Genomic DNA, 13,021 nt, shown 5'->3' with positions numbered 1-13,021 from the left:
GGGAGCCTTGCACACTGCACAGGGGGAGGGAGTGTGTGCAGCACAGGAGCAGTTTACCCCCACAGAGCTGACTGCAGATCAAAGGCAAGATGCAAGTATTTTCAAACATATTTTCAAAGAATCTGGAACTAATGCCCTTATGAGAACTTCTTGATGAAAATCTCTCAGATAAACTGCATCCGACCAAGAGATGAAGCCAGAAAAGAAACTAGGAAGGAAGAAGCCACAGTGAGAGAGGGAGGGAGGAAAGGAAGGAGGGACTGCGAACATAAATACTTACATATCTACCTACACACATACAACAAAAACTGATCTCCAAGTCCGTATTAACACATATCTAAGACTTTTAAACAACGTAAGGAGCACAGCTGCACTAGAATGGCAGCGTCATAAACCCTGACAAAATAAAAATAATATAAGCAACAAAACTTGGGCAAGGGGGCAAGGGAGAACAAAAAATGTGTAAAAACTAGAATCACAGCATTTTTTTTTCTAGCGTGAGTTAGTTCTTACTGTCCAAAATTGAAAAAAAGTGTATCTTAAAAAATAATGACTCGGGGCTTCCCTGGGGGTGCAGTGGTTGAGAGTCCGCCTGCCAATGCAGGGAACACGGGTTCGTGCCCCGGTCTGGGAAGATCCCACATGCCTCAGAGCGGCTGGGCCTGTGAGCCATGGCCGCTGAGCCTGCGCGTCCGGAGCCTGTGCTCCGCAATGGGAGAGGCCACAGCAGTGAGAGGCCCGCGTACCGCAAAAAAAAAAATAATAATAATGACTCCGTGCTTTTAATGGTTTTCATAATTTATGTCCTTATTCTTTGAGAGATCATTGAGGAACTAATATCTCTTGTGGTTAAAAAAAATGATCTGAAGCTCAGCAAATCTTACCATTTTGTATCAGTTTCTTTTTCTTCTGTTAAATGCCAAAGGAGTTAAATTTATGAATTTGTAATTTTGAAAGCATGATTAAATAATGCCATTCTTATGAAAGTGTTTCTACAAATCTACCTTTGCAGATTCTACACCTGCTATAGAGGCTACCACCTACCCATCACGCGTTTGTACCCAAGCCTGAAGAGTTATCTGGAAAGATGCTCACTGGCGGGCGGTAGAGCGAATTTTTCGAAGATGAGCATGGTAATGCCTCCCATCCCAAATGCTCTGGGCACATGACCTTGTTCCTCCCTCTTCAAGAAGTGGTCTCTAATCCCCCTCCTCTTGAACTGAGCTGACCTCAGGGACTCACTCCTGATGAAGAGAACACAGTGTGATCCAACGGGGGTCAGAAAGAGGTTTACAGCCTCTGCCATGGTCTCTTGGACCACTCACTCTCCAGGTCCTCCCTTTGGGGCACCCCCTCTGCAGACCAAGCCACCACACTGGAACAGCCTCAGCCACTAGGAGAGGTTGATAGCCTTGGTGAGAGTCCTCACGGCCCAGGCACCAAACATCTGAGCGAAGGCCCCTCTGGTAGCTTCCAGTGCCCAGCCCATCAAGCCTCTCCTAGCCAATGGAGTCTCCCCAGCTGAGGTCCCAGATGCCATGGAGAAGAGACATACACCCCAGTCCCAATTCCTGACCCACGGAACGCAGGAGCATAACAAGATAGTCTTTGTTTTATGCCACCATGTGTGGGCTGTTTGTATGTAACGACAGATAAGATAATGGGAAACGTCGTTAATTGTGTGATTATCTCTGAGTAGTAAGATTTTAGGTCATTTGTTGCTTTCTTCTTTATACAGCTTGAAATTTTTAATGAGTAGCTATCACTTTTATGAAAACAACAATGCCATTACTTGTTGAAAATGCCCTTTCTGCTACATTATGCTAACCATCAGGGAGCTGATTTCACCTCAAGTGATGTCTGCAAATCTGTGCTTCCATGTCATGAGTTTATTTAAAACTGCGTTCAATGGCATGAGGTTGCCATCTCCCTGGGGGCAGTCTGTCCAGGGCCAAGGAGAGTAGCCCATAGAATCAAACCCTTTGTAGCTACTGCTGCCACTGATGAGGACAAATTACCCAGTTTTGAATGCAAGTGGCCTGATTCTCCAGATAATTGTTTGTGTTTCAAAGCACTTTGTACTGTGCTCAGTTGGACAAATGCTTCATGTCTCTGCCAGTTTGGGTGAAGGGCTTAATTCCCTGAAAAATCAGCTTGGCAGGCTGGTGTATGTCAATGCCCTTCTCAGGAAAAGCTGTCCTTGCTTCTGTTATTCAAGAACTGCTCTGTCACTCAGCACCAGAATATCATCCTAATTAAAAACCTCTCTGCTCCAAATAGCTCCCTTTACTTAAGGCTGTTTCTTTCCCTAATCACAGAAAAGCTGTTCCAAAGTCACTTTTTTTATATAAGACCCATATGTCTGCACTCTAGCCCGTTAATGGGACCAACCCAAGAACAAAACAGAAAGAAAACGCTTAATGGCGTGTAACTGCAAGTTCTCAGAGTGAAGAAAAACACCATCAAAGTATGTTTACCAATATATTTATGAATGGGTCAGGTGCATTAAAGAGATGCATGATAATCATCGGGAAATTTGATAAATGAATTGAAAATAAAGGAACCAAATGTAAATGGACTTGTTTGATGTTTCAAGGCATTTTTCTGCAGGTTGGAAAAATTGTCTGCAGCAGAAAGCACCAAGGCTGAAATCTAGGGTAGTGTATTGCCGGAAAGCCCAGGCTATGGAGTCAGACAGGCTGGGTTTATCCAGACAGCATCTCCTCCAGGCTGCATGACCTTGGGCAGGTCAGGTACTATCTGTGCCAAGGGATCAAATCCTGGGGCTCTGCTGATGCTCGCATGAGACAATCTGTGTAAAGCACTGAGCAGGGAGCCTGGCTCAACAGCAACAATGACTGTTAGCTCATGTCATCTGACCTACCCCCACAGTCAGCCAGCGAAGATGGAGTTCCCGTCACTGGAAGACACCTAACCAGTGGTGGGCTGGAGCCAGCTTGCACAGCTCAAGGTGAGAAGTATCCTTCCCGACTCAGCATCCAGTGACACCTCATGGGTAGCCTGCAGTGGGTCAGAGTGGGGTATCTACACCATGGAAATTGGCAGATCTCATAAATCCAGGCTCTTTTTCCCATAGAGTGACCATTAAATACTTACCAGCACACCTTGGGCCCAACAGAAGAGAGATGAATAAGAACAATTTAGGGGACCCTGAAGAATCAGATTGGGGTGGGGGAGACTTGTGCATCCGACCACGTAGTCCTGAAGAGTTATCCCCTCACTCTTCAAACATGTCAGATGCTGCGTAGCGCTGGGGACAGAGCTTGGGCTATAGTGTCAGAGCTGGATTTGAACTCACCCATTATAGAGATGGGAAATCCAAGGCTCCCGTTGGGACTGGGACCTGCTCGGGATACGAGAATTAATCAATTAACTCAAATGGATAAGTGGCAGAGCCAGGACTGGAGCTCAGCCTCTCTTTTACTCATGGTCTGCCTCTTTCACTCATCAAGCAGCCCCTCTTGTCTGCCCTCGCTGGACCCAGAAGGCAACTGAGAGACCCTGAAGATGTCTGAACAGCAAAGGGGCCCAGTGAGTGGTGTGCAGGCTGTAGGGACTTGGTTGAGCTTCTGGTCCTGAGATTTGTGCTTTTCCACGAGAACTACAAGAACCAAACCAAACAAATGCTGGAAGCCCCAGATGAACCCACGTCATTGAACCCCACTGGAAAACAGTTTAAAAAGAAAAAGCTTCCATTGATTTCCGTATTCATTTGCACAAGCTGCAGAGCTTGATTCTTTTATTTTTATCAGGGAACAAGTTGAAACAGCCTTCCAAATTAAGGAAATAGCTTTATGAACTCAAGTTTTGTGTTTCCTTATTTTAGAAATATTCATTGTCTCTTTATGTGTCTCCGATGGACTTATATAAAAGCATTTTTCTCTCCCTTTGCCAATTTTTAATGATTTTTCTTTCCTTCTACTTACAACAAAGCCATCCTTTCAAATTAATTAAGTTTTCATTAAAATGTATTATTGTAATGTCCCAGGTACTGAATAGTGATTTTGTTTCCAGGAGAACAAGGCTGCAAGAAAAACACTACAAACTTTGCAAGTTGACAATTTCAACCCAGTTCCTTCCTCCAGCATCTGACACAGGGAATTTGCACACAGTAGGTTCCAAGTAAATGCTTGGGAGAAGAATGAATAGAGATTGTAATTATTAGTGGCATTAAGAAAGAGAGTACATTTACAGAGGGTTTTCAAAAGTGTACAGCTATTTTGCATATGCTATTTCACTTTGTTCCAACCATCCTCTGATGTAGACCCGAACATACCCTTTTTCTAGTGTTTAATGAGAAAACCAATACCCAGAATGTGAAGCCATTCACCAAAGAACACACAGTATAATGCAGAGTTGCCACTTGAACGTGGGTCTTTCCAGGCTCCCCTCATTATTACTTCCAGACCACGTTAGCTCTCAATTTGGGGCATGGCTATTTTCTTTTCAAGACTAACAAGCTTGATTCAATATCAGAGTCAGTTTCATGTTTTTAGAATATCAAGGAGCTTAGAAAATGTGAACACTAGAGGAAAAACAATTCCCAAGTTATTTAGAAAGACGGAAATTGACCTTGATTTTGAGGGCTATTAAACCTTCTGCTATTCGCTCCTTTTTAGCAATGCTGTATTTGCTGTACCGATGGGGGGCCAGGTACCATGATGAAAATGGAGACTTGAGTGAAACCTCCAAGTGTTTTCAGACACTTGGTGTCACAGTGGGAGAAAAAAATGGAAAAGACTAATCTGGATGATTGAAGGGAATTACAGATGTTCTTGACTTGGCCTCTTGCAGACTTAGTCTTGAACCATCTTGGGTGAAAACTCTGAGTCCTAGGGGCATTTATGTGGCCAGCAAGCCAGCCGTTTCACCAGTAAGATGGACAGAGGAAGCCAATCTGGGTTCTTTGGTATAAAAATTACATAATTTCCTCATTTGTTCATTACTGAATTTTATGCTCTCCTTGCTCTGGGTACCTGTCTTCGTTCCACTTTATTCTCCTCTCCAGGCAGAGTGGACACACACATCTCCCATCCCATTCCGTTCCCTGAGCCAAACATTCCTGCCGACGGCTCTGTCTGGGGGACCCTCACAGTCCCACCAGCAGGATAAAGGGTCACCTCTACCCAACCAGCCCGGAGGTGAAACACTCCAGGAAACAACTTGGAGCTGGCAAAGCTGCCTGCTGTGCTGGCCGGCCTGCCCCTACCCTTTGCTTGTGCCACATCCTCCAACTAGAGCTCAGAGCAGCATGGTCGGGGGTGGAGTGCTGCGGCAGACAGACCATGCTCCTTGGACCCAGTAGCTGTGGGTTCACATCCTGCTGGGGTGTTACACATTGTCTCACTTTGGGCACAATTTGTTCTCTGGCCTCCCTGGTAACACCCGTAAGATGCCACCTTGAGTAACGCAGTGAAGTGGCATCCATGTCGGAGGCACCCTTGAAAGTGTGTGCCAGCTCCTAGGACCCCTTGGATGTCAGCTGGTCCACACCAGTGGAACAAAGACAGTCGTTTTGTAAATGCAACACTACCCTGATGGGACTGGGGTGGGCCCCTGACCCTTTCCTGGGAATGCGGAATTGAGCCCAAGAACAACCCCTGTCTTCCAGGGGCTGGACTTGTACCATCAGGTCGGGGGCTGCAAGAAGCCAAAGGAGCAGGGGCACAACTGCAGAAAGAGGAAGATGAAAGCTGATGTGCACACGAAGAGCAGGAAGAAAGTGGGGAGAGACACGGATGCTTCTCCGCATCTGGCCCTAGTCCGACCCCGACCTGACCCTGATCTGACCTTGGTCTGACCCTTCCCCATTTCCAAGGTCCAGTCCATGCTCCTCTCCACATCACACAAGATACTCAAGAATCCCCATAACCAGCTCCTGTTTCTCGTTTATGGTGACCCAAGTTTGTTTCTGTTATTTGCAAGAACATGGCTTGAATTAATGCCATAAAGAAGGCAGCCAGGAGAGCGCTCATCTCATGATTGGGGCTCAATAAACATCACCTCCTTCCTCCCCACCATCCACTGGAATCAGACCCATCCAGCAAATGACCTCTCAGCCCTAAAGGAAACCACCACCTGCTCCACCTCTGCAGAGAGTGGGGGCCCAGAGCCCATGTGGAGCCCTACTAAGCTACTGGAGAAACCAAACTGTCATTGGAGGCAGCTCCAGGACCCTTGTAAATGTGTGCATTTTGCCCCGAGGGAGACTGCACCTGCGCAGGGTGAGCAGGGGAGGTGAGAGGGGAGCCTGGGCATCAGGCCAGGAGCTCAGGTGGCTGCCACCTTCCTGAGCTGCAGGACTCTTGGCAGAGCCCTCTTCCCTGCTGCTGCTGCTGCCCCAGGACATGGACAGCCCTCAGCACCAGCCCAGCCTCCTCTGTGCTCCAGGCTCCAGCCTGTGCTTGCCCGCCGCACCCAGAGTGGCCAGGTCAGGAGGACCAGACACCACAGGCCAAGGTCAGAGCCTAGGACCCTGGCCCCTCCCCAGATGGTGCTGAGTGTCAAGACACTGCCCACCCTTTGAAGCAATGGCTCGTTGGCTGGGATGAAACCCACAGAATTTATGCTCCTTGATTCCTGGTTATTTAACTTGCCTCTGATTTATCACTAACTCAATATGCATTGTCATTCTTAAGTAATTACAGAAAATATTGTAATCTAAGTGCTATTACATCAGGAGCACAGCTCCAAATAAATACTGCCTCTGCCTTCAGTCAACTCAGTAATGTAAATCGATATCTTTTTTTATAACATGAATGTGGTGAGTGGTCCTGGAAGCCCCTTTGCTGGGGCTGGGGCATAAATCCTCCTTCGCTAGAGAATGAGGCCCGGCAGAAGCCCGTCCTCCTTCACACACTTCTGTAGGCATGTGTCTTCCCCAGGTCCTGCAGGTCATCCTTTGGGCCTGCAGGGGTGTAGGATTCTGCAGGACATGTTCAGCCACAGTTCCTGCCTGAGATACATAAAGTCCACTCTCTCCCAGGCAATTTCATCAAACGTTTCATTTATGTAAGTATATCATATGACCAGACATGTGCTAGGTCCAAGGAGGGATACCAAGAAAGAAGATGTGACCCCTGCTCAGGCAATGTCCTGAGTCTCATCTGAAGGGTCTGGTGCAGGTGTTTAAATTAGGAGATGGTTTGAGTTGTGTTTCTCCGTGGCTTCTTATTGGCTGAGTGGCCCTGGGACAGACCTAACCTCTCTGAGCCTCGGGTTACCCTTGTAAAACAGGATGAATATCTGCCCCATCTACTGCCCATTGCAACTGGTTGAAAGGATACCTGAGTTGATGGAAAAGAAAGCATTTTCAGGTTGCAAAGTGCTGCACAAGAATGAGGAACTGACATTATAACAGAAGGACAGAGACTTGCAGAAAGTAAAGTAGTAATCCATTAAGGGTCAGAGAAGAGAGAAGAACCTCTTCATAGAAATACACACCATTCCACTAACCTTCTTGTACATGAAAGCAGAACTCATGAAAGTACTTAATATAAACAATAATCAATAAAATAGGATCCATTTCCATAAAAATGATCATTAAAAGAAGGAAAGAGAAGATAGGACAGAGTTTGGTTCAAAGTTGGTGTCCAAAAATACTTGTTGCTTGAACATAAGAGAAGAGAGACATAAAGAGGAGAGAATCCGTAGGCCCAGCAAGAAGCTGATGGTGAGAAACAGGAAGAACCAGAGAGAGATGTGCCATGAGGAAGAGAGGCCCCCCAGGACCTGGTGTGGGGTTGTGGGGTGCTCCAGGGTGAGGGACAAACACAAAAGCAGAAAAATGGGGTGTGGGGGGAAAAAGCCAAAACCTCCTCTCACCCTCAACACAAGAATGTCCTAACTGATAACAAAATCGATCATCAGAACCTGAAGCAACTCCAGATGAAGCTAATTGCATGGAACAATTGGTCTATGACTAAAAGAATTATGTTTAGAGTGCTTAAAGAAATAACAGAAGGAAATGAGGGAGAATGCTTAAAAGTACAAGAAACTATAGAAAAATGAAAAAGGCATCTAAGTAATAATGACAGGCATTTAAAAAAAAACAATTAGAAAACTAGGGAAAAAATTTAAGGTTCTTGAAATAATATATGCTATAAAAGGAGCATATTTTAGGCAGAACGCAGTTAAAGAGAGAATTAGTGAATTGGAGAGGACATTAAGGAACTCATCTTAAATGCCACCTAGAGAGACGTGATTTATGTAGATATACAGATGTGGACATGCATGTGTGTGTGCACACACTCACACACACACACACACTGCGCTTCATCAGTTCCTTGAGCATTGTTTCATCCTCTAACATTTCCGAAATTAGAATACCTGTGACAGTTGAAAGTCACTTATGACAACACTCTTAGTCTAGATTGGAAACAGAAGAAGTTGCATTTGCCCTGCCAGGCAAATGTACCTGAGAGTACTACTGACTCATGACCACTTGAAGTTAAAATGTATGGTTAAGATTTAATTTCAAACTGTAAAGCTGAGTATGTAGACTTGGTTTAAAATTTCAGAGGAGAGAGCAGTTTTCCTTGCTCCATCTTTCCACACAGTGGGCTTCTTTCTCATTTACAGCAAGGCTACAGCCCTTTGGGGTCCCAGGTTTATGCTGGGGGCTCCAATCAGACCCCTTACCTTTGGCATGTTTATTTCTTAGTGAAACATGAAAAAAATGGCTCCTCCTTCTAAGGAGAATGCCAAGGGCAGGGATGTACACCTGGGATGTTGCTGGTCCCAAGACAGGCATCACTCCAGGAGGTCCATGCTGATGCAGTGTCAAACATTAGCCTTGAATCTCACTGTGACATATGGGCACCTTCAAAAGAAGGAGGAAACAAGCAGCCTGATATCTCTTAGAGCTCCACATAAATAAATTTATGAAAGTCAACATCAAGGGAAGAAGTAAGACTGCATTTTGCAATTGTTTCATCCAAAAGTGTTGACCAACTCCTCTGAAGATTTGTCAAGCCTCCTTCCACAGAAGTCTCTACAGCAGCCCCTAAATGGTACAGAATCCTTCACAGGTCTCCTGAGTCTGATGACATGCCCCAAAGACCCTTCCTCACCCTGCTCCTTTGCCCACCCCTTCCACAACCAGGATATAGTAACCACCTCCACCCTCATCCACCCCTCTTCTCAGTTGACTTGGAGCTTCAAGTCTCTACCTCACTTGGGAAGGAAATAGCCTTGAGTTTTATTAAGAATTTTAGTCTGCATTTTTCCAACAAGTTTATTTATTTCTGTGTGTGATTTGCCATGCTGTATGACGAACATAATGTTTGCGGAACAGCACATAAATGAGATATATTACTGCCTGCAAAGCAGTGTTTGTCAACAACCATAGCAAGTGTTGGTGATCTGGAAGCAACGCTGAAGCATTTTATATCCTAATATGCTAGGTTTTTAGTTTTATATAGGTACTTTTCCAGGTTTTAGATACAGTCTAGGAAATTGGTTGAGAGTTTGGGATAGATATATAATACATTATAAATTTTTCCCTTTTCTAATAGTGGGAAATAAACTCTTGGTTAATACATTTACATAGAACTGATTTTCAGTGGTTCATGGGTGACTGACAGGAGAAAGAGAAGCATGTATTAAGTACCTGCACTTCCCTAGAAAAAATGTACAGTTAAATATTAATATTAAAAAATGTAAAGAAAAACCACTAAAATCATATAATTAAAATATATAACACCCAAACCAACAAAGAAAAAACAAATTTAGATAGTACTGTTAATCCTATAGAAGGCAAAAATGAAAAAAAACTGAAAAGGATTTAAAAAAAAACATAAAATAATCTGTATATAACTCTAAACATATAAGGAATCTCAATATATGCAAAAGGATTAAAATCATGGAGTAAAATTTCCAAAATACGATACTGGATTTTTAAACATAGCTAATTACTGACTACAAGAAACATATCTGAAAGCAAACCACACAGAGAAGCTGAAAATAAAGGGATGGAAATATACATACATGAAAAATACTACATAAAAGAAAGGGATGTAGCAAGAGAGGGAATATAATTTAAGCCAAAAAGTTTTCATAGGTATTAAAAAGGAACATCACATAGTAAAAAGAAGAATAAATAATAAAAACCATGAACTTGTAGGAGAATTTTCCAAATCTACAGTTATTATGAGGGATTAACTTATAAGGAATTAATACATCAAACAAATAAAAGTTAATAAGGATTTTAAATTAATAGGAAATGGCATAGGAACTAGAATAGCCAAATCAACTGCAGGGAAGAAAAGAACAAAGTTGAACGATTCTCACTGATTTCAAGACACACTATAAAGCTACAGTAATCAAGAAAATGTGGTATTGGCAAAAGGATAGACATATAGGTCAATGGAACAGAGTCCAAAAACAGACCCACATGAATATGGTGAATTGATTTCTGAGAAAGATGCAAAGGCAGTTCAAGGGATAAAGGAGAGCCTTTCCCATAATTGGACATCCATATGCCAGAGGAGAGAGAGAGAGACAAAGAGAGAGGATTTGACCCATACCGGCACCTTTTACAAAATCTAACTCAGAAAGGATCAAAGACTTACATGTAAAATGTAAGCTATAAACCTTCTCAAAGAAAGCAGAGGAGAAAATCTTTGTGAGCTAAGGTTAGGGAAATAATTTTTAGATACAATACCAAGAGTACGATCCATAACAGAAAAAAATATGTAAAAGAGATGTTGCAAAAATTAAAAACTTTTAATCTAGGCAAGACACAGTTAGGAGAATGAAAAGACAAGCCACAGACTTGGAGAAAATATTTGCACATCACATATCTCACAAAAGACTTGTATCTGCAATATATGAACCATAAAAATTCAGCAATAAGAAAACAATACTCCAAATTTTTAAAAAGGCAAAAATTTTTTAGCAGACTTTTCACCAAAGAGGATATATGGGTGGCAAATGAGCACACAAAAAGGTGCTCAGCATCATTGATCATTAGGGAAACACAAATAAAAGCCACAAGGATATACCACTTCAATCCACTAGAATTGTTTAAACTAGACCAAATCAACAACAACAACAAAAACTACAATGTCAGGGGGCAGTTAAGTGGCAGAAGGAGCAACTGAATTTCTCACTCACTGCTGGTGGGAATGCCAAATGGTACAGCCACTATGGAAAAGAGGAGTTTTCTTCTAAAAAGACTGTTTCTTGTAAAGTTCAACATACAGTTTCAAATGACCCAGCAACCACAGTCCTTGGTGTAAGAAGAAATTACAACTTAGAGTCACACAAAAATCTGAATATAAGAATATATGGCAGCCCCAAACTGGAAACAACCCAAATGTCCTTCAACAAACAAAGAGACAAAGACAAGTTCTTTGACCTGGTCAAGACTCAGAAACCTACACAAAACTTGAGAATTCATTTCAATGGAGTCATCAACTATCCATACAAAGAAATACACTCAGAAACACATAGTAACCAGTTCTTGACTAACGCCAACAAATAGGTGACAGAACCACATTCTTCTAAGTAAAAGGGGTCTGACTCATGAAGTTATGTGTATCATTCCATTTCTATGACATTCTGAAAAAGTAGTCTAGGAATGGGGAACAGGTCCGGTGTGGTCAGCATTGGGGGAACGGAGAGGAATTGGTCACAAAACAGCAGCATAGGGGCACTTGGGTCTAATGCTACCCTTCTATATCTTCATTGTAATGTTTAAATGACTATGCCTTTGTCAAAATGCATTGTTCTATGCAATAAAATCTAATTTTGCCATATATAAAATTTTATTTTAAAAACATAAGGAAATATATCCAACTCGGACACCCAAACTGGACAAGATAGTATAAGAGGAGAAAATTATAAAGCTATCTCACACAGAAATACAAAAAAAAATACCAGCAATTCATAGGTAGCACTGTATATCATTACCAAGCATGATCATGGGAATTCTGAAGCAGCTCATCATAAGAAAATCTATTATTGGGATACCCCCAAATAACAGAATTAAGAAAAACAAATACAATCACCTAAATAGATACCGAAATAGCATTTGATAAAATTCAATGCCCATTCAGGACAAAAATGCTTAGCAAAGAATACAAAGCATCTTCTTTAAGGTGATCCAGACTTTCAGAAAACCTACAGCAAACTGTAGAAGCCATTTCATTAGAGGCAGCAGCCAGACAAGGATGCCCTTTCTCACTGCTTCTCTCCTGTCTTGCCTAAATGTCTTGACAAGCAAGAAAAACAAAAAACAAACCAAAACAAAGGAAACTAATCAAATATAAACATTAAATTAGGAAGGAAGGAACAAAATCTTCATAATTTAGGAACCATATCATTTCATGTTTTATATAACAGCTCTGTTGAGACAATTCATAAAACCTGCATTCACTTAGGACATTTCATCATGACAAAAAGAAACCCAGCACCCACTGCCAGTCACTCCCATTTACCCCAGCTTCTCCCCCTCCCATCCCTGTCCTAGGCAATTCTAACCTACTTTCTCTATATATAGATTTGCCTATTCTGGACATTTCATTGAAATAGAAATATACAATATGTGGCCTTTTGTGTCTGACTTCTTTCCCTGAGCATCATGTTTTCGAGGTTCCTCATGCTGTAGTATGACAGTACGTCATTTCTTTCTATTGCCAAACAATATTCCATTTTATGAACATACTACGTTTCATTTATCCATTCATCAGTTAATGAACACTGAGGTTTTTTCCACTGTTATAAATAATGCTGCTCTCAGCGTTTGTGTATAAGCTGCTGTGTGGACACTTGTTTTCCTTGATCGCGGGGATACAGCAAGCCGTGGAATTGCTTGGCCATATGGCAGTTCTGTTGATCCTCTGAGAACATGCCTCTCTTAGCTCAGGCTGCTTTAACCAAAGACCACGGACTGGGGCCAGGGTGGACGGAGGGAGGGCACTTCAACAACAGAAATTATTTCTCACACTTCTGCAGGCTGAGAAGTCCCAGATCAGGGTGGGGTTCTGGTGAGATCCCT

Source organism: Hyperoodon ampullatus (assembly GCF_949752795.1).
Source record: "Hyperoodon ampullatus genome assembly, chromosome: 11".
Lineage (NCBI taxonomy): Eukaryota > Metazoa > Chordata > Mammalia > Artiodactyla > Ziphiidae > Hyperoodon > Hyperoodon ampullatus.
Note: the sequence above shows the minus strand (reverse complement) of the source record.